The sequence below is a fragment of the Myodes glareolus genome, chromosome 15, assembly GCF_982192425.1.
Source record: "Myodes glareolus chromosome 15, mMyoGla1.1, whole genome shotgun sequence".
NCBI lineage: Eukaryota > Metazoa > Chordata > Mammalia > Rodentia > Cricetidae > Myodes > Myodes glareolus.
The window spans coordinates 59,854,569-59,880,659 of record NC_142040.1 but is presented as its reverse complement, the minus strand read 5'-3'; the positions used below and the strand labels follow the sequence as shown (position 1 = coordinate 59,880,659).

The window sequence follows — 26,091 nt, the reverse complement described above, 5'->3', positions numbered from 1 at the left end:
CATTGTTATGAGGCACTATTTAGAAAGGACAGTGTTCTTCTCTTAAACTTTCTTGTGTAAAGCATTGTTTTTTCTGTCTGTACCTTGCATGGGGATCTCTTTATTATATCTATTGAGTCACATCCAAGAAGTATGGACTTATAAATGACCTGTTTTAGAGTAAAAAGGGTAATACCCCATAAATCTAGTAAGAAGAATTGGCACTATAACGAACTCTTGGTGTCTTAAATCATACCAGGGAAACAAGAAGAAGCATAAGGCATGGCTTAGCATTCATACCTCACAAAAGAGTCAGCATAGAGCAAGTAGAAGGATGGTGGCATCTACAAACTTATCAACTGATAGAGAGTGTTTGTTTCAAGGACAGACAGAGAAATTTGATTGTTCCTGTATCTTCAGTTTAGATGGGTCCTATGCTATTGACAATGTCTAAAAGATTTCTTTTTGCTCATGGACCTGTTTCTCATATCTTGTCCCTGCAACTTACTGTGTCTTCAATCTCCACCATGGTATCTGCAATAAAGGCTCCTTTCCAGTGGCTGATTTTGCTTTCTTCCCTTAGCAATTCAGAATGTATATTCATTTCTATAAATCCTCTGAAACTTCCTAACCTTAACTGTAGCCTCATTAACTTGTATTCTTTCTGTAACCACACAAATGCATGTTTGCATATTTGCTTTGTATCTTGTTATGTGAAATGAGAATTATTACTAGCAATCAATAACAGACTAAAAGAACCTGCTTTTGTCTCTATCAGGATTACCAATGTAGATAAGGTTATCTGGCAAACTGCTGCCTTTGGATGTGCTGTCCAATGGGAATTTACTGTTTTTCCATAAATTATAACACTGTAAAAAGACAAAAGAAAATGTGTGCATTTGTGCTTTTGGCACGGCATATCCATGGATGCTTTTAAGTTGAAATTTTACCCTACAAAACCTATTTTCTATAATAAAAGATCAAGAATAATGACATTGTTATCAACTCAAAATTAGGTCCTAATCCTAGTACTGATCAAAGAATAGTAGAGCCTACAGAATACTCAAAAAGAATAGTTCAAAACAATTAACATGATAAAGTATTATTGGTTTGGAACTCTCACTTTAATGTCAGCATGATAAGTTTTTTTTTTGTACACATGTTAAAATATATATTCTCAAATGCTATATATATCTCTACCAAATGCTTTGTATATGTCACACTATTTGGAGGAAGGCTCTTGCAGTGTTTTTTCAGAAATACTCCAATGATTTTGGTAGAAATTTAATATTTCAAGGCATTGACAAATTTATTAAGCAGGTAGATGAATACATGCAAAAATATTAATGCTTATGTAGGTGATCCTAAAATATAAACTTTTATTTTTCTCTAAGCAATCCACTTAGCAAGTTACATAAAATTTTCATTTCTGATTACAGCTTTTGCTGTAAAAGATGTGGAGTAAAGGGAACACCTCTCCCTTCTTGTTGGGAGTGCAAATTGGTACAGCCGCTTTGGAAATAAGTATGGTGATTTCTCATTAATTAGGAAACAGCATAACCCAAGACCAGCAATACCACTTTTGGGTATATACCCTAAAGGGGCCCAATCATACCACAAGGACATGTGCTCAACTATGTTCATAGAAGCATTTTTTTTGTAATAACTGAAACAACCTAGATGGTCCTTGACTGAAGAATTGATAAAGAAGATGTGGTACATTTACACAATGGAGTACTACACAGTGGGGAAAAAAACATGAGATTTTGAAATTTTCAGGCAAATACGTGGATCTAGAAAACATTGTATTTAATGAAGTAACTTTGACTAAGAAAGACAAATATAATATGCACACACTCTTAAGTGGCTTTTATACATACAGCAAAAAAAAAGCCTACAATTCACAATCCCAGAGAACCTAGACAACAAAGCGAACACTAAGAGAGACATACATGGATCTAATCTACATGGGAAGTAGAAAAGGAAAGAATCTTCTAGTATACTGGGAGTGTGGGGATCATGTAGGGATATGGTATAGGAGTTCCTTCTGTTTGTGTATTGCTTTCATTGGATAATGAATTAAAAAACTGCTTTGGGCCTGATAGGGCAGAACTTAGGTAGGCAGAGTACACAGAAATAAATGCTGGGAAGAAAGGCAGAGTGGCAGACGTCATGGAGCTCCTGCCTGAGAATCTTGCCGGTAAGCCACAGTCATGTGGCGATACACAGATTAATAGAAATGGGTTTAATTAAGACGTAAGAGTTAGCCAATAAGAAGTTAGAACTAATGGCCAAGAAGTGTTTTAATGAATACAGTTTCTGTGTGGTTATTTTGGGTGTGAGCTAGCTGGGAGGCAGGGACAAACAAAGGGCCTGTCTCCTTCTGCAAGAGTTATGGGAGTGCAGAAAAGTTTATAGCTCAATAAAAACAATAAAAAATTTCCAGTTCTATTTAATTTATTGTGTTATTAATTTACAAGGGTCCTGATTCCTCCCTCAACTACAGATCATTTTCATATTCTTTCCTACAAGTAGTTGAAACTGTGCTTAATTCTACTGGTTTTTATCTTCCTTTATTCATCTCATTTCCTATAATTGTAATCTCCTGCCTACACCAAGTTTACACATTTTTCCTATTCAGTATACTAAGGCAATCCTTAAACCTTCATATATTCAGCACCTACGTGTTCAGTTGTCAGTTTCGAAGACTGTGGGTCTTATCTTTCCTGGCCTATACTCTCAAGTTAGATTACATTGTTTTTTTAAGGAGAGACAGGTAATGCAGGCAGGACTGCCTAAGGCTGCTGTCATTTTCTTCCCCTGAAAAAAAAATGACACCATTCAAACTTTTACAGAATTCAAGAACTTTTATTTTTCCTTCTGTACATTTTCAATCAAATAAATATATTTAGAATCTCAAAACACAACTCGCTGAAACTTCTAACAGCCAAAGACAGGATTAAATGTGTAATAAAAATTCCAATACAAATTTTAACTTAGACAAGAATTAATTACAATGCTATAGAGAAGTCAATTAACACTGATTTATAAGACTTGGTTTCCTCATATGTAACATAGAATAAGTATTTCTGACTTTCAAATTTGTTGTGAGGCTTAAGATAAATTTGGATCATGCATTTAACTTCAGACTTTAAAAATGTTTTTTTTTTCCCAGAAATTATGATATGATCACTCTGTGTATATAAAACATTGTGACAAAGACCTAATAATTAGCAGAATTTCAGAGGCAATGTGCTGTCACAAATAAGCATTCTTTTCTCAATGATTACTAAATTATATGCTCTTTTTCTACAAGAACCATTGATTCAGACAATATTTTACATTAGGAAGGATAAATTCATATAAATCCAAAGAAAATAATTATTGCTCTATTATAGAAATTACTGTAACATTTTCTCATATAACCCATGTAAATCAATTGTCTAATATAAGCAAAATCATTCTCACAATAATGAAGAGACATTGGCTATTTACCTTAAGTTATCTGTGTATTTGGTTTTATTCTTTTCTTATTTTACTTAATTTTGTTTTATGTGTATTTTTTTTCATATCTATCAGGTTCTCTGGAACTGGAATTACAGGAAATTGTGAGCTGCCATGTGGGTCCTAAGATGTAAACTTGGGTGTTCTGGATGTACAGTCAATGCTCTTAACCACTGAGCCGTCTCTCCAATTCCTGATTTTATTATATAAGCAGATCACTAGCAGGATAATATTATTCTACTAGTCTTTAAGATAAAATTTTGAAGTACAGATATATTAAAATATTTATGCAAAGTAACAAATTGTAAATTATCAGCAGGGAATTAAACATTAGTGCCTGGGCCCAGTAACCTATCTATAAACTAAGTACCTTCTCTCAGGTGTAATGCACTAATCAACTTAATTGTGATGATTGTGCTCTAAGTTAGTAGTGAACTAAGGAACAGTTTTTATAAAACTTTCTTAGGATCTCCTAGGGCAGTGGTTCTCAACCTTCTAATGCTGCAGTCCCTTAACAGAGTTCATTATGCTGTGGTGATCCCAAACCATAAATTTTTCTTGCTGTAACTTCATAAAGTTTTTCTTATTGTTATGATCATAATGCAAATATTTTTGGAGATAGGTGTCTGCCAAAGTGATTGCTATCCAGAGCTTGAGAACTGCTATCTTATCATCACAGCACACACACACACACACACACACACACACACACACACACACACACACTTATTCACACAAGAAACATTTGGTGCGGGAGAATTATCTGTATTCTGTCAATCATGTATTTTAATAAAATGCTGATTGGCCAGGCAGGAAGTATAGGCGGGTCAACCAGACAGGAAGTAGAGGCGGGGCAATGAGAATAGGATAAGGCTAGGGAGGAGGAAACTTCCTCAGCCACTCCAGTACAGACCACCGAAGAGACAGCATGTAACCTGCCCAGCTCAAAAAGGTATGGAGCCATTATGGCTAACATAGATCAGAATAATGGGTTAATATAAGTTATAAGAGTTAACAAGAAGCCTGACCCTATGGGCCAATCAGTTTATAACCTTATGGAGTCTTGTGCGTGATTTTCCTTGGGACTTGCTGGCTTATTGGGGTACTGGGCCAGACAGAAACCCCAACAAGCCGGCCCTCATGCTACAAACATTCACTCATTTATCTTCATGATAAAATCTGTAAGCAGGAAGACAATGTTGAGACATGGTGGAGCAACAAGTTTGGAGACACAGCTCTCTTTAGTTTTGCATGGATTTGTGAGCAGTGGTCACTCACTGCATTAATATATATATTTTTTGTTTAAGGAAAATGAGTTACAAAACCAGTCTTGTTGCCATCATTGTGAGCTCAGGACTTTGGGAAACATTTTTGGAGGTGATATTCAATTTGTATTCTTGGACTTTAAAAATGATCCTTATTGAGATAATTTATATACACTGATGTTGGAAAAATGATTGAAACTCAGGAACTGAAGTTGGATATTTGTTTGACTGTTGGCACAAGAAAAGAGAAAAGAAAAGATGTGCTGATTTTCCTCCAAACTGTCTAATTCATTTTCTCTTCAAAAGGAAATAGACAAAGAAATGGGATGACTGCCTTGTCAAGAGCTATAAATGGATTGCTTGGCTGAAGTTTCTTCTTTTAAAACCTCTTTGGATTCTGCTAACAGAGAGCAAGATGTAGATAAACCCAAATAAAAGCAAACTAATGACTGGTTTTCAAATTTGCTTTTGCTTTCCTTATGATGTACACACTTTGGCATCAAGGTCTGTTTCCATGGACATGTCTGCCCATTAGTATTTCAAGGACCATGGCAGACTGTAGCTTTGTGTTCATTTATGGTTTTGAGCTCTTTGGAAATTGCTCCTCTTTGCAAATATGCTTAAGATGACTGTGCGACTTTCTTTGTAAGACACTGACATGATAATGAACCTGTTTGATTCAGGGACATGAAGAACTGTGGGATCACATTCTAAGAGAAACTACAGTATGCAGCAGAAAATTTGAAATAATGCCATAAAAAGTACAGATATTGAAGAGCTCGACCTGCTCTAATTTCGGGTACTTAACCTGGGAGGCTCAATTAATTCAGTAGCATGACATGAAATGGCATGGAAGAAATTTTTGCAAACAGAATAACAAGTATAAACATATGTCCAAAAATAGTATCTCTGCCAGCAAAGTAGCATATGGTATTTTAAATTCAATATAGAGGAATTGCAGGTCAAGACTTGCATGTTTCCTTTTTAATTTGTTTCCATGGACTTCTCACCATGTGCTCATTATTCCCAAACTCTTCAAGAGTGCCCTATCTGTATACCACTCAAGGTAATGTTGACATATTGTGAATAACAGCCCGCCCTTTTGCAGAACTTTTGTAGTTTCTGATCATTAATGTTTACCTCGTGGGTCTTCATGTAAGAAGATATGTTTGCATCTTGCTATAACCTTGTACTCAAAGTCCCTGTGTGGATGCAGACTTAAAACACTTACAACTAAGAGTTTTGACTGTGTTTAAAGATGAATTTGTCTTACAATAAAATAACGTTTGAGAGCAAGGTAAGAGGATTTCAAATCATTTTTAGAAACTTTTGGTTAGTTTTTACTGGGTCTTCACACTTACAAAATATCCTTTATGTGAAGTATGTTATGACTTATGAACATTCTTATGATGAGGTATATACCCAATTTCATTTTCTTTGGGTTGTTTGTTTTTATCTAGATAGAGTTTCTCTGCATTGTGCTGGATGTCCCTAAACTTTCTCTTTTAACCAGACTGGCCTTGACATCATAGAGAACCTTTTTGCCTCTCAAGTGCTGTAATTAAAGGCATGCACCTCCACTGCCTGGAAAATTTTATATTTTTAATGATCAAGAAATTTGTATTACAAGTTTGGTGAGATAGTTCAGCAGGTAAGGATACTTGCCTCATGCTGAAAGACTTAAGCTCAATTCTGGATTCCACAAGGTGGAAAGACACAGTAACTCTAGAGACTTGCCCTCCGATTTCCTCTATGGCTAGCACGTAGGCACAGACACTCAGACACAGAAATACATATTAAATGCATGTAAAATTGTTATAATCCCAACTTTTTCATATATCTTTTTTTATCAGTTCTCTTTTGTTTCACACCTAATTATTAAATGATGCCTGATTTCTTCTTTTTTTTTCTTTTTCTCTTCTGTATTTACCTTTTAAAGCAGAATATGATTGGGCACTGTATTTCCATTCACAAGCCTTGCTGCGTAATAAGACCCAGGAAAGCTCAAGGTTTTGTTCTCAGTACTTTGAAAAACAAGTCACATGGAGAATTCCCCCGCTGTTTCAGTTTGTGTACTTGTTTCTAAGACTGGCACCTGTAGAATTAAATATAGTGAATGAAAAATTTTAAGATGTAACTCAAGCCATCTTAATTTTTTTTCTTTTAAGCATGAGCTTTATCTCAGAAAATTCCAAGTGACAAATTGTTTGATCTATAAGGAATCCAGCTCGACAGCTTAAACACTTCAGACCACAAAGGTAATAGGTTACATTACCTCTTACAGCAAATGTTCTACCAACCTATTGAATCAAGACTTTAGTATTACAGGATCACATAATGAGAAAGAAATTTTATCTTCCCCTTTGTTTTCATGCCACACAGATGTTTTAAATGTTAACCAAAATAAACAAAAATTCTTGGTAACATATTACCAGAAGAAATAAAAGCAAACAGCCGACCCATAGTTGTGGTGAATCTTAGTCTACTTCTTCCATGTGTGATGTGTCTCATTTCCTTTCAGGGGTTGTAGGTACACAGGTCTTTCCCCCTTTTGTTCATGACAATTTGCCATTTGACCTCTGGCTCCCTGGCTTTTCTGCACTTGCACCGGCCTGGGCCTGAAGGTTTAGTTTAGAAAGAACTTGGTCCTCTTTTGTTATGGTAATTCCACCTGTAAACAAGGTTCCAGCCGGGCCCTATATGCCTGCCACGTCTGCCTCCCGCAGCTGCTTCTGGCCTTGGGCGCTGGGCACCTGTCATCCTCTTCCACTGCTCCTGATGGGAGGGGGCTTTGCCCTTTTGCCCCCTTGCCCCCTAATATATATACCCGACTTGAGTTTAATAAAGTTGCCATTTACTCTTTGGTGAATGAGCAGGTCTATTTATGTCTGTGTGCTTCAACCCTTAGGACATTAATCCATTCTCATGTGCTTGGTTCGGGAAAGCACGCGCCTGTTCTGAGGTCTGGGTATTCACAGAAAACTGCGGGTGTCAACAAGGGGTGACATTTCTTCAGTCACAGCAGCACCGGTATCATCCACAGTAGGATCATTTTATTCAATACCTAGACCAAGCTTGATCATCCTGTAGATCCTGTTAGCGTGTGTCTGGGGATCTTCCGGACTGAAGTCAGAAGACAGGAGTGTAGTTTCATACAGCAAGATGACCAGATTCTTTACAGATTTATCATTCTTGTTAGCCTCTACTTTTTGCCACAGGGTTTAAATAATGGAGTGATCAGGTTTATCGCCAGGTGCTGTTATGTAATCCATTGTTGAGCTGTCATTGAGGACTTGAGTTTTCACGATTCTCTCTATGTTTGCTGTCCACCCATATGTGATTGTGACAATACAGGATGGGATGCCACCAATGAGTTTGATATAACCACCTTCTCAACCTTTTTCTTGAAAATATCCTTCATAACTTTGCAGAAGTTTTCAAATTTTTAATTTTTGCCTTCCTGTTTCTTTTCCTCCTCTTCGTTTTCTGGAAGCTCCAGCCCTTCTTTGGTAACTGAAACCAAGGTATCGCCTCCAAATTCCTTTAGCTGTTTCACACAATATTCATCAATGATCTCAACCATATGGATTACTTCTAAACTATGCTTTCTGAGACATTCCACAAAGGTCAATTAACAACTTGGTCTCACATGTAATAAAGAAGATATGTTTCTGGTTTCTCTTCATTCTGGTGCAATAATTCTTGAGAGAAACCCCCTCACCTCCAGAAGCATATGCATATTATGACAACAGCTCTGAAAGCTTCTACAAATTTTGATAGTCTTCTTGAATTCCATACTTAATGGTTTTTTTTTTAAGAATTGCTCATAAAACATTTTGTAGTTCTCTTTATCTTCTACCAGTTCTAAGAATTTCTTGACTGAATTCTTTCTGATAACTTTCAGGAATTTGCTTTGTTGCAACATTTCACAGGGGAGAGTTAGAGGAGAATCTTCAGAATCCACCACTTTTCTTATGTCATTCAGACACTCAGGGATTAACTCTACTTATCCATGACGAAATCTCTGCACACATACAACTTAATGTTGTCTTTTTCTTTCTGTTTTCATACAAATCAAAAGGAGAACATCTTGGGACAAAAAAGAGGATGCCTGAAAATTTCAAGCACTGCTACAAAAGACTGTCCAAGGGTTCTGTGGAATTCTGACACCTCCAAAAGTTAATTTCAAATACCATGGTTAAAGATTCGTTATAAAAAAATGCCTTTATATTGGTGTCAAATGCAAATAAATGTGTTCTTTGTCCTTACATCAGCACAACAGAATGTAAATTTCAAAGCTTCCGTAATAATCTTAATATTTTCCATTTAAGTAGACTATCTCACATAGCTTAGCAAAATATTGAATTAATGGATGTCAGATGAAGGCAACCAAAACATTTGTACATAAGAAGATGTAAGATTGTGGTGTAGGGCACCATGTTCCTTTGCCATACAAGAACTCCTTCTCCCTACCATCTAAGATTCACTGCCATGGAACTTTGGAAATAGCATTTTCAAGTTTCTGTAGAATACAATGTTAAACCTTGTTTTAATGCCTATAGAGATTATGTGCAGATTTAAAAATTCCTGCCTTCTCGTTATCTTTTTTTATTTGTTGGACATCCCATACAGTGATTATGCACAGATTCCCACCCTGAAACAAGATATTAGCATTTGTGTACATTTTGAAATGGCTCATAGTGAACAGCCATAGACACTTTTACCATGTAGGGATTGTGAAGGTTATAGAAATTGTCATGAGTTAGGATTACAAATCTTTGATTATAATAATTGTGTGACTAGTTTGATGATATTTATGATAGAAGTTTTTCTAATTACATACATGATAAATCTTAAAGATAGTACCAAAGAAAAAATTATGTACTATTTTTTTTTTTTGGTGACATTGTACTTATACTTATCTAAAAGTGACTGCATTTTTTTTTCTGAATTATTTGTGAAGCCAAATTTATTTTACAGATTAAAGATCTTTATCTGAAAGATAAAGAAAAAACACAGTGAAGGATGCTGACTTGGAGAATTGCCCCTTCCTTTCACTATTTTTCTTTCTCTGTTTCTCAGAGTAGAAAGCCTAGTTTCTTTGTGGAGCCTTTGATCAAAAAGGATTTATCCTGTGGAAACAATTGCTAGAACCAAATAACACATCCACTTCACCATTCTAAATAGATTGAAATTGATTTTCAAGTTTCCAGAATGAACTCAAAAGTGAGTACAAAATAGAGAAAACCCACATTCAAAGCATACCCCAATATGTTTATTTTAAAATTCATAATTTATGAACCCATGTGAGTTGAATTTATTTTTAAATTATCTGAAACTCTTTAAGCATAAAAATGGTTAAATAAATTTTTGATATCAAAATGTCCTATACAAATAATTATGACTTTTCATGCCCCAATCCCTTCTTAAAAGCAACGGAGGATCAATGCATTCTCTTCTGCTTAATATCCCTAAAAAGTGAAAGTTCTGGAAGTATATCAATATGGCTGAAAATCCTTAGTTCCATGTTTCTGTCTCAATGACTTCATACATCCCTGGCTCTCACATATAATATGTGTATTATGGTCTCAAATTTCTTGATATAAATAATTCTCTAACATGTTTGCTGTCAACATATTTGGTCAAGAATCTAGAAGTCTCTGAAATCACAATTTCATACACGTAAAATTTCAATTATTTCTCAATATAGAGTTCGCTTGTACAAGTACTACTGTGAGAAGGGTTCTCCATGCTCCTCAAGAATTTAAGAGTATCTATCTTCCTTCGTATTTCACTCTCTTCCTGTTTAAAACTGCCTAACTATCAACTGGTGTGTTTAGATTTATGTGTCACATTTAAAGCTCATGTTTTGAGTTCTGGCATCCAAATCAGTAGAATAAAGAGATATTGAAACCTCTGAGAGTTCAGTGTGTTTCAAGGTCAATTGACATTTACTTTCAAAAGGCTTCTCTGTCTCTCCCACTCACTCTGCTCTCTTTCTAATATGTGTGTGTGTTTGCATGTGTGTGTGTGTGTGTGTGTGTGCATGCACATGTGTGCACATGTGTAAACATGAAAGGGTTTGCAAAGTTTTGTCATAAAATCCAGATTTCAACCCCTGAGTTTCTTTCTGAACTTCTAATTAAGAAGTGATCTGTCTTCTTCACAGGCTTTGTTCCCCCACCCCTCGAGTTGTCATCAGATACTATGCTGCTCTGTGTGTACTGTCATCTCAAATCTTAAACTAAATAAACTTTCTTACCACGAAATTGAGCAGTTATAGGTATTTTTTTAATAGTAATGAAAAGTGAACCAAAAATCTGTCCTAGCTTATTTAGTTTTCATTTTTTTCTATTCTCAATAAGTACCACAGACAAATATAGTCATTTTTCCTTCAATAACTTCGAGTTGCCTTTTTTCCACTACCACTCATTACTCTTCAATTTTCATTATTTGACAAGCACCCTACCAAAGAATTGGCTACATAAATCACTCATTCAAATATCCTTCCTAATTTTAGAAAAATATATGCCATTTGTTCAGATTGGTATTAGCACATTATTGTCAGTGTCTGATATAAGAATATATCTATCTGGTACATTTTGATGTCTGCTTTCTACTCACTGTTCATTTGTTATTAATGCCTGAATAATGAGGGGGTACTTTCTGATTCCAAGAAATCATAGGCAGTTTTCCTAGTTCCTCAAACTCCATTTACAGGGTGGATCAGAAATGGTATTGTAGTTTAGTTGAAAATGTCACAAATGCTATTTTGAAACATACAAAAGACCTCCCCAACAAGACACATACTTTCTTTCTGTAATCACTGCATTGATGACTCACTTTGAGAGTATGGACATTAAACAAACAAAATATTTGGAACTGTGTTTGCAATAGCTGTGTCTTGGTCACATTCTCTTTTCTAAAACTCATTATATATCACATCAGTTGAAATTACACAGCAAGTTGAGGAGCTAGCAGATGAAACAGGTAAATAAAAGAATTGAGAACAAATGGCTTACTCGGTAATGTATTTAAAAAAAAACTCAGAACAAGAAATTAAATCTCTTCCTGAGAGGAATAGGTAAGGCACATTATGTTCTTGAATTTGGGACATGATCTATCATACAATTTGATAAATAGAACCAAAGTTTCATCCATGAAAAAAAAATGACTTTATTCATTGAGATTTAAAACTTTTGGTTTTTTATTTGGCTTAGCCGCAATACATTAAAATTATTTTTTCATGAATAAGTTCATAAGTGAAAAAATGAGGTGGTGATTTCAATTATGTATGAGTTTATAGATTTCCTGTTATTTGAAGATGAAATAATACCAGAAGAGAAAACAAAATTAATAAATTAACTATAGGCACTTTTTATAAATGAGACAGTTGACTTGCTGGAAATGCATACTGATTTTAAGATGTTTTTATTTAGAAGTACTTGGTAATATGATCTTTAGCAATGATGTTCAATTTAGCTATTAGTGTTCAGAAACAGATAGTTCCTTTAGACATTTTAAATTTTTTTAATCTTTTTAAAATGACTAAGTTAATAAATAGTCAATTTTTTTTGTTTTGTTGACAACATATTAGTCAAATAAAGACTGAAATCCAGGCCATTTTATAGGTGTGATATCAAATAAACATAATCACAGTATGGTAGTTTAGATGATAGAAGTGGCACTATTAGGAAGTGTGGCTTTTTATAGTAGGTATGGCCTTGTTTGAGAATGTGTGCTACTGTGGAAATTGCTTTTGAGGTCTCATATATGCTCAAGCCATGCTTCATATCTCAGACTACTTCCTGTTCTTTGCAAGTCAAGATGTAACAATTTCAGCTCCTTCTATAATTCCATTTCTGCCTGCAAGTCACGCTCTATTATCATGTTAATGGACTAAAATATCTGAATTGAAAGCAAGCCCCAAATAAATGTCTTTTCTTTCTAAGGGAGGCCATTGTAATGGTCTGTTCTGTCTCTTTAAGAGACAAGCCATGCCCACTCCCTCCCCATCTGCTGAGGCAGGCTGATCTTCAGCTTCCAGCCTGAATCTTTCTCTTTTCTGTCTCTCTCTAGGAGAAGCAGCTTCCATCTCTCCCTTCTCTCCTTTCTCTCTGTCTCTCTCTCTCTGTCTCTCTCTCTCTCTCTTTCCTCTCTCTCTCTCCGTCTCTTGCTCTCTTTCTCCCCCAATCTTCTCTTTTCCTTCTCCCCCTTCCTTTCCATAACACACTTAATAAATATCCAACCTGCCCATACATGGTGTGCCTATACATTTCTCTGTCTCTTGCCCACTGTGTATATCCCTACCCTGAACCAGCTACCACTTGGGGACCTGCAGCCGATCCTGCCTGGGACTGGCTGTCCTCGTGGTCTGCTGACTACTGCCACATGGCCTGCTGCCACTGCTCGTGTACCTCCAGGGTTTCTGCTGCTTGCCTCCACTAGGGATCCGGCAATTTTTATTAATCAATTACAGCCATGGTCACGGTGCCTATTATAATTTACAAAGGGAAAGAGACCTGAGGCTGGTCCCATGAGGGATAGAGGCTGGTCACCCGAGGCCTCAAAAGTCCCCTTGCAGGTGGCCTGAGGCCACATGGGAGACAGACTGGTTGATATGCCATGCAGAGAGAGTTGGAGTATGGAGTTTAATTTAGTGGGTTATGGAGGAGGAAGGGAAAGGAAGAATGGGGCAAAGGAAGTAGGGGAAGAATGGAGAGAGGTAGAAGCTGCATCTACAGAGGAAGGGCAAGGGGAGGGCTGGAAAGGAGATGGGGGAGATCCACTTGCTTCAGCAGAAGTTGGGGGGGGTGAGGATGTGAGTGGGTGGACTTGTCCCTTAAAGGAACAGGGTACCCAGGTGACAGACCAGTCCATCAGATTACAACATTCCCATTATATATATATATATATATAAATATATATATTTTATATATATATAAATATATATATTTAATATATATATATTAAAAAGGCACTGAGTTAGGTATTGCAAGTTGAAGTAATTGGGACAGCAGATTCTCCATGCTGCTTCCTGCTTATTTGTGGACATCAAACTCTTTCTTGGGGGAACTGAGACAGCTGGGTGCTGGTCACATCCTGAGGTGGCTGGTCACTTTACTCCTATCCATGATTTGCGGTGTCTCTTGGATCTGGCAAGGCATTAGCAGAGCAGACAACAAAGCCAAGTTTAGAGAAAAAAAAAATTCAGGATCAGGAAATTGAGAGAGATGTATCTGACCTGTTTAAGGTGGATTCTTTAATTTGGCTCCATGTAACACGCAAGAATTTTTGAGTTTGTGAAAACATAACTTTTAGACACATATATTGTATAAACAATAGCATTTATTTTAGAATGACTGACAGATGTTTTTGCACAATGAAAGTATCTTTACAAATATGAAAAGCATCATGAAAGAGAAATTTGATGACTTGTAATTATCCTCACACCTTTATAACAAGGTACACATTTTAATAACTTCCATTTGTATATCTTAAAACTATGAAAATCAGTGTAAGAGAGAAATTTGATAGTTTGTACTTGTCCACACATCTTTATAACTTGCATGTACACACATTAATAACTTCCATTTGTATATCCTAAAACACCAATTCTTTAGAACATATTAAGAAGTTATATTGGAATTTGTTTGGTGAGGTCATCCTTTTAAACTAACAAAACCTCTCAGCTGTCAAACTGTTTCATGGATCTTTGAGAAGGATAAAAATTTACTTGAGGAGTTATTGATTAAAAAAACAAGAGAGAACTTACTTGTTTGTCTTCCTATAGCTTTTCCACAGGGTCTTCCATGGCTGTTGAGGGTTGTATTTGCCTTTTGCGGTTTAGCACAGGGCTTGCAAGGTTTTAGAACATCATGTGGAGTAAGAACTCTCTAGGAAGACAAGCCTACCTCAGTCTGAGCAGCTAGGCAGTTGATTCTATTAGATTGTTTGTCCACATATAGAGATCTTCAGTTTGGATGAAAGGTAGTTCTGCCCAGTGGTTAACACTTTCACGTGATGAAGTGAATTGTGAATGGACAATGTTTAGTTACCATCTGTCTTTTGTCTTCTTTGGAGGAAATAGAGTGGTTCTTCTAGGAGCCAACCTGTCTTCTGTCATGAAAAGTCTTTTAATAATTAAACATTTAAATGCCATATTCCCCAGATCTCTGAGCAGTGGAGGGCTGTTTATCGGGTATAGATGAGTTATAACTACAGTTTAAAATTTGCCTGGAGAGCTGAGTCCAAATTTGACAGTATTGGGTTTTAACTTAACAGGTACATTTATATTTGTAAAAGACAAAGAAGAAAAAAACTGTTTGCAATAGAAGCTTAACAGTAGAACTGATAATAGAGGAAAACAACTTAATATATTTTAAAGCAGGGCTGAATTACATATACAGTATTTTGGTAAGAGACTTAAAAGTGCCAGGTCATGTATATGGCTAGGGGCAGTACCTCATGTGGAGAACCTGTTGACAGAACTCTATGGCTAGGGACGGAACTTCACTAGTCTCTGGCTCCTCCCTTTGTTAAGGCCAAAGAAAATGGACGCAACCATGGTTGTTCATGTCGTGTAACTGTTCACAAATTTAACCGTGGGCTGATAGAAGTCAGAAATATTAGCCTGTTTTCTACGGGGGAGGCAGAAAAATAAACAACTGTGTCAGGTCTTTATCCATTTGTCCACCAGGTGCTGCCCGACCTTTTCCTAACAACTGGGAGCGAAGCAGGTTGAGATCCCCTAGTTCCTAGACAGCCCATCTCACTGCAGACTTACAGCAGAAGCTGTGACTCCTTGTCACCTTGTAGGGAACTTTAAGGATCCATCACCCGCTCCTAGAAGTATCTCTAACTTCAACTCTCATGGAGACTTCGGGTTCCAGTGTATTGAGGCTTCCTGGCGAGGTCCTACTCTGCCCAATTCATGTAAGCCAACCCATGTTCTCACCGGCTCAATGGGGGCATCCTTTACAGACAGCCAAGGAAACTGAGAAGAAGAGATACCAAGACTCCTCCTGTTCTTACCTAGTTAGCCTGACTGGATCCGCTCCTCCTTGCCGCCCCACCCCTGCTCCACCCCCTAGCAGTGCTCCCCACAAGCAGTGGTGCCAGCCCTGCCACAGAACCATGCCTGCTAAATGTTAGGAAGTTAGCATGTGTTGAGCCATGAAAATAACCAAGATAACAGCGGGCAAGAAAGGACAGTCGCTAAAGAGGTACTAGGCTGGAAGAGAACAGTATCCTCAAAGGATTCATAGATCCAAGGGGCCCTGGACCCAAAAAACAAATCCACCACTCTGTAAGTGCAGAACTAGGACAAAACCCAAGAACCTTGCTAGTTTGAAATGTCAGAGGTGATCCTATCAGTTATCCCAGCGTACTGACAGAAAGTTGGAAAGTGGGTTGTTAAAAGGTCTAGGTTTATGATTTTCTCCCACAGCACAAAAGTAGCAGAAACAGACAGAACAGAATAGAAGAGAAACAGATTCTGCCACTGCAGTGCTAGGCAGACTGGGCAGGGGGTGAGGGGAGGAAGAGGCGGCTGGGGGGGGGGACACCAGTGAGACAGAGTGACCATTATGTCACCCAGCGGGAACCAGAGCAGAGCCCACAAGACAGAGTGGGGCCCTGCAGAGGAGGGAGAGTTTAGCATGGGTGTGATTATGCACTGGGAATGAAAAGTAGATAGAAACACAAAGGAAAACTAGCTACATTTCCAACTAATAATCATTGGCAGAATGTATGCCCATGATAGGTTGCTATGTAGCTTGATACCTGAGGTGGGGTTGGTGCACTCTCCATGAGTAAAGCAAGAAGATCCAGAGACCGAACTCTAGTATCCCAGAAGTATATCATGACCCAAAGTCCATGGGTCATGGGTCATGAGAATGTGTGGGCACGATCTGAACACCTACATTGTCATGTGGAGTCAGAGGCCCTAGCAAGTGTTTCTTCCAGCACTAGTCCGTTTTTACGTGGGGCAAACACTGCCAAGAGATTGCACACTCATGGATGCATGACCAGATGTGTGGGAGGAACCTACCATTTGATGTTGGGTGTAGAATTCCAGTGATTTAAGTTGGAAAAGTGACCGTATACAAGAAGAGTTGAATATTACAGGATCCGCAGCAGTCCTCAGCTACAATGGATAGCCTGCCGATTCACACCACGAGGGGCAGTGGCAGGTGACCCAAGGCATCAGTGGGTCCCCTAGCAAGTGCCTCCTCACAAAAATAGAAACCCAAACTAAGACACACAAAATAACAGAAATTCATGCAACAGGATCAAGAGTTTAAGGTTACCTGAGGTTTTTAAAACAAATTAACGCCTGGGCAGTGGTAATACGTATCTTTAATCCCAGCACTTGGGAGGCAGAGGCAGTCGGATCTCTTTAAGTTTGAGGCCAAGCCTAGTCTACAAGAGCTAGTTCTAGAACAGGCTCCAAAACTACAGAGAAAACCTGCCTTGAAAAAATAAACTAAAATAAACATAAGAATGAAAGAAAAGATTAGAATTAGTGTTAGGTCGAGGAAGATCATCAGCACTACGTAAGTAATCTGGCAAATAGAAAATGGAGTAGAGACTAAGTTGATAAGTTTCAGGTGAAAACTTGGAATGAGAAGGTTGTGGTAATGAAGGGTGAAGAATGTAAATGTCACAGCAAATAAGCCAATTGAAAGTGAAGGAAGGGCCATGCTTTTGTGGAGCTTATATGATGGTAGGTCTTGCCTCAACTAGAACACAAGCTGTTTACTAAGACATTATGTACACGACAACATGAAAGAACATAATAAGGTGTTCTGAGCAATGTATGTAGTGAGAAGAAATAATTGATGGATTTTCTAATTTACTTTAAGATATTTATATATGAGAAATTTATATATGTATTTACATCATTACTCTTTCTTTTCTCCTTCCATTATCTCTAATTTTCCAACTATTTTTCAAATTTATGTTAATTTGTTCTTTAATTTTTATCATTCCACATGAACATATATATGCATGTAAATGTAAATTACATGTAAATGTAATCTGCTGAATCTAGTTACTGTTGTTCTTAGGTATATGCGTTAGGACTGACCATTGGTGCTATGTAACCAATTTGGGGACATATCATTAAGAAAGAATTATTCTCCTATCAGGGGCTTTGAATAGCAATCTCAGTACCTGTTCAGGGATCAGAATTGGATGTCTATGGCAGGAGAGGATCTAAATCAAGAATGTTACCTCTGCATCATCTTTATTTTTTGTGCAAGGGAAGTAAGTGAAGTGAAAGGGTGTGTAGGAGAGGAAGAATAAGGAGAAGAAAAGGGGGGAAAAGAGTAAAGGGAAAAATAGAATAAGTAGCGAAGAGAAGATGAAGAAGAATAGGAAGAGTAAGGGTCGATCTTCACAAGGTTTCTAATTTTTACAGACATAGTTGGAAAATTCCATAGGCAAGGACAATGATAACATGCATACCATAATCACAAAGAGCACAGGTAGAACCTGACAAATCTGAACTCTGGAACAGGTGATGCCAATCAGGACAGAGTCAGCATTCAAGAAGAAGTACCTGGCATTCAAAACCATTAGAAAAAGTTACTAAACATCCCTAAACCCTGAATTCACCCACTCTCCTCATCTAATATCTTTTGTGATAACCAGCTTTGGGACACCCAGATTAGTTTGTTACCAAAGGTGGGGCGTGCTTCCGTCCTATAATAGTTTTAATTGCTAATATCATATTAAAAATAGAATAAATAAAATAAATAAGCATTTAAACAGGTGAATATGCCACTAGCAATTGTCACCTAAAATGTTTATTTGCTCTTAAATTATCCAATAAAAAGTATAATATCACACTAATAAATTGATATTAAGCAGCAATAAGAGTCTGTTACTGATACTACAATTGAATCTGTGACTGAGTTTTACAAGATAATGGTTCTTAAATTATCTCCTCACTGACTTCTTATAATAATCATTAATAATCATCAGAAGCTGTGCTTTCTTACCTCATAAAAAGAAAAGCCCAGACATTTGAGATGTAAAATGTCAACTGAGATCCCATTTTATGTGAATGTCTGTGAGGCTTTGGCTATTCATTTGCCATTGAAATTCAACTCATATCACTGTAAGGTGGTTACATTACAGATAATAACCCTGTTTGATTTCTTACTTCTCCACTCCTATCTCAGAAATACTTAGTTGAAGTTGCAGAAGAAACTGTGAAACTGGTCATGAGCTAACACATGTGAATGTATAAATCCAATGGGGTTATTGCCTCAAAAGCAAGTGTTCTAATTAGTTAAAGTTGAAAAAGTCCTAATTAATCTCCTCTGGCTCTACCACAATAAGCAGTCATAAATTGTCATTGATCATAAAGGGCATGAAAAGAGGCTCCACTGAATTTTCTTTCTTTCTTTCTTTTTTTTTTTTTTAGTAAATTTTATTAAATTATAAAAGTTTCCATTTCCGCCCCCCTCCCAACACCCTCCCACTCCCTCCACTCCCCCCCTCCTTCCCCTCCGTCCCCCAGGGCAGTCAGGGTTTCCTGCCCTGTGGGAAGCTCCAGCTCCCTCCCCCTCCCTCCAGGTCCAGGAAGGCGAGCGTCCAAACAGACTGGATCCCCAAAATCCAGCATATGCAGAGGAAACAGGTCCCAGTGTCATAGTCAATGGCTTTTCAGAAAGACCCCGGGCCAGCCACAGTCAGAGAATCCGGCCAAATTCCGAGAATCTGGCTAGATCATGTCCTCGTTCAGTCCCAGTCCGACTGGCCCTGGTAAACTCTCATCAGATCCGTTCCCTTGTATCAGTGGGTGATAGCATCCCTCGCAGTACTGATTTCGTTTTTCATGTTCCTCCTCCTTCCGCTCCCCCTCCGGACCTCGGGGGGCTCAACCCGGTGCTCCAATGTGGGCCTCCGACTGCATAGCCGTCCTTCGCCAGAGGAAGGATCTATGGTGATAAGCAAAATATACATCAGTATGGTCATGGGCCACGGCCGATTCAGGCACCCTCTCCTCTGTCCAGAGAGCAATCTGGGGGATTTCTCCATACTGTATTGTCTTCTATTAATAGTAAGATTTAATATTCTTCCATGTGCTTTGTGACTTAATCATTGCTAAATACTATTCCATTGCCTGAATTGTATTATCAAGCCACTTACTAAAGAACATCTTATTGGCTTCTAGGTTTTGAAAATGATAAGAAAAATTATAAACATTTATATATAGTTTTCATATGAAGCTAAATTTGCAGTTAAATCTGAGGAGAGTTCAAGGAGTACCATTGTATGGGCTATATGGTCGATATATTTTGTAAAAGATTCTATAACCGTTGTCAACATATACCTCTGTTTTAGTATCTTAGTTTTCTAAAGTGTTCTACTGTGCAGTAAATGGTTCTTAAATATTAAACACAGTTTTGAGTAAATGCATGTAGGTGTTCTATAAAAGTGTTAAGACAAATGCTAATATAACATAGATCTTACAATATTCTTCCTGTTAAAGGGGGACATTTCCAAATGTGAGTTAGGCTATAGAGATAAACAATCAGGGAGCCTGCATGGGTCTGATTTACATCCTCTGCATATATTTTACAGTTGTTTAGCTTAGTCTTGTGAGATTTCTAACAGGGGGAATAGGGAGTGTCTCTGATTATTTTGCTTGCTTTTGGGACTCTTTCCCACCTACATCCAGCTTTACTATAAGGGATATGAATGGTCTTGATATGCCAAGTGTGATTGATATCCATAGGAGTCCTGTTCTTTTCTGAGGGGAAAAAAAGAGGAGGAGTGGATCTAAGTAGGGAGTGGACGAGAGGGACTTAGAGGAGAGAAGTTCTCCTCCAAGACGGGAAACTGCAGTAAAGACATGAGAGAAGGATATATAAATAAAAATTTATGTTTCACACTAGATAATCGCCTGTATTTGTTACTAGAAGTGGACAGATTAGTTTCAGTTCTTTCTTTTCTGAAGCCTTCTTCTCGTTCTTCTTGCCCACAAAAGCGCACAATTAGTGTTACCACACAAAAATTTGCTTCTTTGCAAAATTTAATCCAAGAAATTTTTAAGTATTTGTGCATGTCTTACTAATTTCGATATCCCACATTAACATTTTCAAATATGCTAAAATTGGATAATATGACTTAACATTTATTTTCATTTTCATAGAACATTCCATTATAACTTCTAATTTCTTAGCCACTCTTCTGATATTAAAAATAAATACTTGGGTTTGTTAAGTCAGGAGTTATTTTTTGCTTCTCTTAAGACAGCAAACAGCATTTCTGTCTCATTGTTAGGAGACACATTGATTAAAGAAATCAAACAATTATTTTTTTTTACAAGAAACAATGCCTTTTGCTTTCTTTTTATTTGAGATAACTTAAAAATTATAAAAAATAAATTTTAGAGGATCAGTGCAAAGATTTAAAACCAAGCTGCTAATCTCTATAAACCATAAAGAAACAAATCCATGGAGGATGCTAATTCTTTTTCCAGTTTCTCAGGTTCATTTCATTCAGGCAATTTGATTCCTTTGATAGTTACTTGTTCCATGTACTCTGTCGCTAATCAGTCTTTCAGTTATTTACTATAAACAACTCTTGTATCTCTACCTTCTTTAATATGCATAAAATAAAAATACACTGATAGTTCCTAAAAAAAAGGAAAAGAAAAAAAAAAACCTCATCTGCCAGAGAAAAACAACGTTCAGAACAAGTTTCATAGAATAGGTTGAACTGCTGTTGTTGAGCTCACAACACCAAGACTGTATCCAGGAGAATAAATGGAGAAGTAATACAGATATTTAGATTGTAGAAGTAGGACAATTATATCACAAGACAAAATAATATAGTGATGCAGAGGAACTAAAGATTCAGTTCAGAGTTTGCAAGAGATGTATGTCTTTGTTGTAACAAATACAAAAAAAATAGTCAGCTCAACCAAATAAATCAGGTATTAAATCAGAGATGATTATTTTTATGAACAACACATTCCTAGAACATGTCCCCAGGTTTTTATATTTTGGTATCTGTACACAGTCACTCACAATTTTGTTAAATTTCTGAAATGGAACAAACCATATTAGGGAATTGTGATTTTGACCAACTACAGATCTAAAAATTTTATTTAATTATGTAACTTAAATATCAATGTAAATATTTAGTTTCACAAAAGAACTGAGATGTGAAAGGGACAGAATGTAAAGATGGGATGGAGAGATTGCTGCAAAAGTGTGAGAACTTGATCTTCAGACGGCATGATCGAATCCAGGCATGAGAGCATTCATTAGCATTCCAGTACATCTATTATGGTCTGATATGGGAAATGGTGAATGGAGAGACTGCAGAGGCTCGTGAATCCACTACCAGTTACAGAAAGCAGTCTTTCTCAAACAAGGTAGGAGAAAAGAATCAACACTACAGGTGTTTATATATACAACACACAACATATAACACACTATGCATGGCATAGTGAACTCTTGCTCCCCTGCCCCCCATGTATTCTGTGGTCTGGTGTCTATGCCATGCACTGTGCGTTCCCTTGATTTTACATTTCATTTGGGTTTGATGAATGTTTAATACTGATAAACGAGAACAGGAATTGTCAGGGTGTTTATTGTTTAGTCACTGCACTGTGCAGGATTCAGTGAGAGGTCAGCATTCTTCTTGTCAGACAGGATTCTTCAAGCAAAAAAAAAAAGTTTTTCTAAGTGTAAGAAAAAACTAGTGCACCTTGCCTTCACTGGCCCAGGCAAAGTAAACCCTCATTGGGTTGCTGGTTTCATGCAAGGATTTGGGTGTGCTAGGGGTTGAAATAGCTCTTAATATCTCAAGACCTCCATGTATAAGCATTATTACTCCATTTGTCTTCCCTGAGTTTGGACTGGCAGCTAAATGTCTTTAATTATGACACTGAGGCTTATGTCACATAAAATAACATACCTACAAATTAAGGATTTTGGTTGCTTCTCCCACACCTTCCAAAAGATAAGTATTGAAAATATCTCAACACTTTCCCTGCTTGAAAAGATGCTGCTGCCATCTCTTTCTATTGTCTTCATTCCTTTAATTCCCACAAACCATGCACAAACTTGTAGAGGCATTGTCTTTGCTAAATCTTTCACCATGTACTGATTTTAAAGCCATATGTTTCTCTCTTTTGTTTATTCTGAATTGACAGAATAACAAATCCGCAATGACTTCCTAAAAAAAATTTTACTAATAGGGTTATCAGATAGGTTTGTAACAACCGGGGAATTGATAAATAAAATGTTTGCTAGAGAAATTGGGCTTGTGAAGTTCTGAGACGTGATGGTACTGAAATTCTCAAGAAGTCCCTGTTATCAGCTTGAGGAGACATACAGTAAAAATGCAGGTTCTGAAGCTGAAGAGATGCTTCATTGATTAAGCAGCTTATGGCTATTTCAGAGGATCTGAGTTCTGTCCACCACTTCAGGGGATCTGAGGTCCTCTTCCAGCTTCCACAGTGACTGCATTCACCTGTTTATGCTCCCTGCCTCATGTACCACATACATGCAGGGATACAGATAATAAATATGAAATTTAGTTATAAAATACAAAGTTTAAGAAAGTTAGAGTTTCTGTGAAGGCTTAATTCTGTGTCTAGAAACATTGACCATATTTGGTTTAGTTTGTTATATCTGAGAACTTTAAGAAGCATATTCAAGTAAAGAAAAACAAGACGGAATATCTAACTTGGATAAGAAATGGAAAGCCAGGAACTGTCAGTGTCACATAGAATTTGTTCTTTTCTTCTTCTTTGCCGATAGAATATGGGTGAGAGTAATTCACTAGAGTTTATTGTGGAAGTTGGATATTTCCAGTGTCAACTCTGCACATGTGAGAAATAATGGTACCTAGAACTATAGGATGGGGAAATTGGGAGAACATATATAGAGTTGGGAAATGTGCACATCCTGACTCACGTACTCCTTAGTCTTTCTTCCCGTTGATGCAAGACTTCTTACCTTATCTGAAAGAACCAGACTGTCCCTTCATAAATAATTTTCTTGTTTCCTCTGAAGAAGGTAGTGATCAATACTCCTCATTACATTCAGGAGCATTAGAGTTGCCCAAAGTGTGCCAAATTCAAAGTTGGTTCAAGGGGGGAATCTACTCATGGAAAAATTATGAGACTTTCCACCAGCTTCATTTACAGGTTTACAGCATGCATGTGTGGGGATGTTATGTATTCTGAGTGTTAATGAGGAATGGAATAAAGAGGACGATTTCATAAGGGGTCCTTACCTTTTAGGACAGTACCTGGAGGTGACACAGATAGTCATCAACTATCTTATTTGAAATCACACTAAAGCATCAGTACTTTTAAGGAGACACATACAGACAGAACCAGGATGCCTTGTGTAGACTATAATAACAGTGCCGAAATGTTATGTTATGGCAATCATTAGACAAATTCTCTACAAGAACGTAAATGCATCAGTTTTTAGACATTGAGACAGACCTTGGCAAGAAGGTCAGTGGCATTTCTGGAAAGAATTGTTTGGCCTACTTATTGATTGTCACTTTGAAAAGAACGCTGCTGCAACCTTGGGTTCCTGAAATCCCAGTAGAGAATTGGATTCAAAATTGCTGAAGGCATGTCACTGGTTCTTGACCTTCATTGACAGGGTCAATGCAAATGTGCCAATAAATTGCAAGGGAGGAATAATAATTAAAATGTTTAACATGCATGGACCTTCAGTGATAATTTAATAGGTACAATTTCCAGAGAATAATATAAATTGACAGTCTGTTGATTAGCAAATGACAGATATTAGCAAAACAGTCTATAGCTGTAGGAAAAGAAGAACAGGAACCACACTGATACAGGCTTGCAGATTAAGCACTTTTAATTGTAGGGAAAACTGGATCTTATAATGAAAGACTGATATATATGTGATATGTATCTCTATCTATCTATCTATCTATCTATCTATCTATCTATCTATCTATCTATCTATCTATCTACATATGTATGTATATGTAACCAGTAGCCTATCACTAGTATTTTTTTCAGTGGGAGATTTAGGCATTTAATAATAAATTCTCAGGAAAGATAAAGTTCTTAAGAATGGTAATCAAACTTTTGGGGAGTATTACAGCAACTTCATATTGTTACCTATATTTGGCCTTTTGAAATCACTAGTGTTTAGTGAGATTATAGCATTTTGATAGGTGATGGTTATAGATATGTAACTTGGCATAAATTCATTTGGGCTGAAGATTTATTCTTTGGTTATTCTTCCATGGCGGAGTAGCAGCCACAGACGTATTTAGCAACTGGTGTATTCTCTATACAGCAGCTACTACTATCATGAGATAACGTTGATCCATCCTTAATTTTTCTAAGTGTTTATAAGCTCCTTTAATTGATGCCATGTTCCAGGTGTGCTAATCACTTTAGTCTTCTCTGTGCACAAGTTCCTCGAAGTCAAACATTGTTTTAGTTAAATCTGTTGAGAATAAAGAACAAGAGACCTATGACTAGTTCGGAGAAACAAAAAGGCAATGTTTGTTCCTATAGAAAATGGCAGGGGGCGGGGGTAAAAGAACTCTAGTGTGCCTTTTAAGCTTGTGCAATGACAGTTTTGAACCTTTGTCCATGCATTATTGTGCTACGAGAAATTGATTGCTCTAGTCAACCTCAATGACTTGCCTGGAATTTGGTGTGCGGTTGTTCATACGCAGCATGAGGACATCAATGATATCTGAGGACTGTGAAGTTAATAGGTATTTTGCAAGGTTATGGTGTTATTTCTTGACTGTATTTGGCTTCTTATTTGTCTTCAAACTACTGTTCTAAAGAGTTGGATAATTATCTTTTATATTCATTTGAGGAGTGGGAATATGGGGTAGATTTTATCAAGATACATTAGATGAATCTCTGAAATTCCAAAAACATATATATATATATGTATATATGTATGTATATATATGTTTTTGGAATTTCAGAGATAATACATATATACATATATATTAACATTATATTACCCTAATGTAGATTTTGAAGTTTCATGTCTTTTATGTAAATCTTTGTATTTCCCTTTTTGTTAGTTCAGTGTATATTTTAACCCTGCTAAAGATAATTACATTAATTAAATTTCTCAACAAAATAAGAGGAAACTATTTCCCCTGAGACTCCTGCTCTCTTTTGTGTGTTAATTATTAGTGTGTAAACTAACAGTTAATGCAAAAGATTCCTGATATTTCAAGAAGAGTCAATTTCTATAATATGACCTGAATGTGTTAGAACAGTAATACAAATCAAAGAGTGGTTACTTTATATAACTCAGTAACCATGTTTTCTTTTTCCAAATTA

At 36.8% G+C, this 26,091-nt stretch overlaps 1 pseudogene; it reads right to left on the bottom strand.

Moving 5' to 3' along the window:
• Nucleotides 1–7,720: 7,720 nt before the first annotated feature.
• LOC125397585 (heat shock protein HSP 90-alpha pseudogene) lies at nt 7,721–16,634 on the bottom strand (annotated as a pseudogene).
• Between the last annotated feature and the right edge of the window lie 9,457 nt (nt 16,635–26,091).